Raw genomic sequence first — 2,547 nt, 5'->3', positions numbered from 1 at the left:
ACTTTCATGATGGTCTGGGCCTGGCTGGGGCGATGGCACGCGTGCCCACCACAGAGAGGGCTCTGAGTGCCACCTCTGGCCCCCGTGCCATAGGTTCGCCACCACTGGACTAGACGGTCTGCATGGCTCCTTCCAACTCTATGGTTCTATGATTCTATGAGAGGCACTGCTGAGTTTCAAAAATTCCAGGACATAGTGCTTTTTAGCCCAGCTGAATCAGAAGGTGCCCTGATCTTGGATGGCCCAGGTCAGCCCGATCTCGTCAGATCTCAGAAGCTAAGCAGGGTTGGCCGTGGTTACTATTTGGAAGGGAGACAATGCTCCCTCTAAGCTGTGGAGTCTTGTGGGCAAAAATCCTACTTCGTGAGCTACTGGCCTTAATGTTCTGAGCAAGCGATTTGGCCGCTGCATAAATTAGTTTGCTCTGGAGCCATCCCTCCCTGATCTAAGACAAAAAAGCGTGAGCCGGAGGCTAAAAAACTGTGAGCTAGCTCACACTCACTCAGCTTAGAGGGAACACTGGAGCCCGCCAAGGACAGAGGCAGGCAATGGCGAGCCACCTCTGAACGTCTGTTGCTTTGAAAACCCTCTGGGCTCACCATAGCTTGGCTGCAATTCGACAGCATTTCCCACCACAACCAGAAGATAATAGAACGAGAAACCTGAGTGTTGCCAGACTTCTTGGTTATACAGCACCTCCTTGACATTTAAACTCTTTTAAAATCATTATTCAGAAGAAGAGGAGGAGATTGGATTTATACACCACCCTTTGCTACCCAAAGGAGTCTCAGAGCGGCTCGCAATCTCCTTTCCCTTCCCCTCCCCACAACAGACACCCTGTGAGGCAGGCGGGGCTGAGAGAGCTCTTGCGAGGACTGCCGTTGAGAGAACAGCTCCGAGAGAACTTGTGACTGACCCAAAGTCACACCGGCAGCTGCATGTGGAGGAGGAGTGGGGACTCAAACCTGGCTCTCACAGATTAGAGTATGTGCACTTAATCACTACACCAAACTGGCTCACTTTTAAAGTCTTTTAAAATCATTGTTCACATTAGATGGATTGATTCCCTCGTTTATATCCGGCCTTTCTCACCCAGGGGGATGGAAAGGGGCGTATGTTGTTGTCCTCTGCTCTGTCTTATCCTGACAAGCACCCAATGAGGTGGGGTAGGCTGAGAGAGAGAGAGAGAGTGACGCGACTGACCCAAGGTCTCCCAGAGAGTTTCTGTGGCAGAGGGGGTGTTCAGACCTCCCTGAGTCCTAGTACGACACTCTGACCATGACACGACGCATTTGTTAACCCAGGGGATGAAAAAAGGTCTCCAGAGTTGGCAAATATAACTTTATCTTCTTTATCGCTTCGGAGGGCAGCCATACAAGCCAGCACGGACTCTAATCTGGGAGAACCGGTTTTTGATTCCCCACTCCTCCACATGCAGCTGCTGGTATGACTTTGGGACAATCACAAGTTCTCTCAGAGCTGTTCTCTCAAGGGCAGTTCTTGAGAGAGCTCTCTCAGCCCCACCTACTTCACGGGGTGCCTGTTGTGGGGAGGGGAAGGGAAAGGAGATTGTAAGCTGCTCTGAGACTCCTTCGGGTAGTGAAGGGCGAGGTAGAAATCCAATCTCTCTTCTCTCTCTTGGTCTGCAGTAGTAGACCTAGATTCAAGTCTAGAAATGCCTGAGACCCCAACATGATTTTCAGGGTATCAGCTTTGGAGATTCAAAGCTATCTGATGAAGGGCGCTTTGGCCCTCAAATGCTTAATCTTGTTGGTTTCTGAAGAGCTACTGGACTGAAACCTAGCTATACTCCTTCATGCAAGTGGTGTGGATGATGTGACATTATCCCCCTTTCCCCATGAACACAGTGGAAATACCTTTCTCGGTCACTTTTCTGCCGACATTAAATATCCCTCATCGAATATGCGGTTCAGGAAGTTACAAGAATGGACAAAATATCAGAGGTGATTTCCTTGATGGAGAATCCGGACTTTTGTTCAGATTATTTGGAACGTTCGTTCCCTTTTCTTGGATATATGGGAAGCCACAGTAAGCTTAAAAAGGCACTTCCTGATAATTTGAAGGTTATCGCTATATATTGAATAGCTGGTTTGGTGTTATTGCTCTTGTGCTTTTTCTGTTTGTGACAATGTTGTTGTTGTTGTGGTTTCCGAATATTATCTGCTACTGTAAATTGTTGTTATATTACATAAATAAAAGATTATTAAGGGAGGGAAGAAGGTAATGGGGGAAAGGGGGTGTGGTAGGGTGGGGAGGGCCATAAGTCAGCTGTGACTTGACTGCAGAAAAGAAGGGGGAGGTTGGATCAGCCATCCAAGTACTAACCAGGGCTGACCCTGCTTAGCTTCTGAGATCTGATGAAATTAGGCTAGCCTGGGCCATCCAGGTCAGGGCAAGAGGGTACCAGAGGAGGTTTGCGTTGCCTCTGCGTAGCAACCCTGGACTTCCTTGGTGGTCTCCCATCCAAGAACTAACCAGGGCTAATCCTGCTTAGCTTTTGAGATATGACAAGATTCAGCTAGCCCA

At 48.7% G+C, this 2,547-nt stretch overlaps 1 protein-coding gene across 1 annotated transcript in view; it reads right to left on the bottom strand.

The window, feature by feature from the left end:
- The window catches only part of RPL3L (ribosomal protein L3 like), a 14,721-nt gene that overhangs the window by 10,630 nt on the left and 1,544 nt on the right, over positions 1 to 2,547 (bottom strand). The window lies entirely within an intron of this gene.

This window comes from Gekko japonicus, unplaced genomic scaffold (assembly GCF_001447785.1).
Source record: "Gekko japonicus isolate JY-2015 unplaced genomic scaffold, Gekko_japonicus_V1.1 scaffold3333, whole genome shotgun sequence".
Lineage (NCBI taxonomy): Eukaryota > Metazoa > Chordata > Lepidosauria > Squamata > Gekkonidae > Gekko > Gekko japonicus.
The sequence above is the reverse complement of the archived record's forward strand: the minus strand, read 5'-3'. Positions and strand labels throughout refer to the sequence as shown.